Here is a 1,277-nt window from a genome sequence, read left to right as displayed (position 1 = left end):
GTGTGAGTGAGTGTGTGTGTGAGTGTGTATGTTTGTGAGTGTGTGTGTGTGTCTGAGTGTGTGAGTGAGTGTGTGAGTGAGTGTGTGTGTAACTCTGTAGAACATCGACCCTCTAGTATCAGGGTGACCTCTTCACGCTTCTTGCTTGAAATGGGATATTGAAGGCAGGCTGCAGAGGTTTCCACTTTACTCACTCGGGGGGGATGTGGGCCCAGCATTGACCGCCCATCCTTACCTGCCCCTCCAGAAGGCTTAGGGTGAGCCAAACGTCTTCCCAAACCGCTCCTATTGAGCCCGCTCCCTTTCTTGCAGCGCATCCCAGATCGCAAGGCCACACCGTGCCAACAAATAGATTCTCCTTCTCTCCCACGCTCCGGTCCAATTACCCATTCCCTGCTGCTGATGGGAACAGCCTCCCTCATTTCCCTCGATTGGACTCAATGTTTCAGAAACACAGCCATTCAGAGCTCGCTGCTCTCAACAGGACAACTGACAGACGCATTTCAAAAGAAGAATTCTTCTCTTTTTATTCAATTTCCACCACCAGGAAGAAAGGAAACACCAAAGTGGCCAACGAAGGGAAATACTGCGTGATCAAACAGTGAAGGGCGGGGATTAAATCACAATAAATTTGGAGGGGGAAATAATAAACTCCTCTCCCTGAACAGCTCAAGGGTGTTGGTGGAGACCACGTGCTCATTCTCCAGAGGCAGCCGGGCTCTGACGTAACCGCGGCAGAGGGGCAGGCAGTCGGCCCTAATGACCCCCTCCGCGGCCCACTGTCTGGACCTGTTCATGGCCAGTTTGGCCAGGCCCAGGAGTCCCCAGACCCACGAGGAGGTCCTCAGACCTGCCCTCTGACAGATGCTTTTAACTCACGAGGGAGCTCAGTCGCTTAACGGGACCAGCTTCCCCCTTGTGTCGTACAATGGCGCCATCCACTGGCCTTTCTGCTCAACTCAATGCATTCACAGGAGCAGGCCCATGCAGCTGATTCGAGTCACAGAGATGTACAGCACGGTAACAGACCCTTCGGTCCAACCCGTCCATGCCGACCAGTTATCCCAACCCAATCTAGTCCCACCTGCTAGCACCCGGCCCATATCCCTCCAAACCCTATGCCAACCTGAAATTAATCTGGGTTTGCCAGCACTTGGCCCATATCCCTCTAAACCCTTCCTATTCATATACCCATCCAAATACCTCTTAAATGTTGCAATTGTACCAGCCTCCACCACTTCCTCTGGCAGCTCATTCCATACACGTACCACCCTCTG

The sequence above is a fragment of the Chiloscyllium plagiosum genome, unplaced genomic scaffold, assembly GCF_004010195.1.
Source record: "Chiloscyllium plagiosum isolate BGI_BamShark_2017 unplaced genomic scaffold, ASM401019v2 scaf_14636, whole genome shotgun sequence".
Classification (NCBI taxonomy): Eukaryota; Metazoa; Chordata; class Chondrichthyes; order Orectolobiformes; family Hemiscylliidae; genus Chiloscyllium; species Chiloscyllium plagiosum.
Note: the sequence above shows the minus strand (reverse complement) of the source record.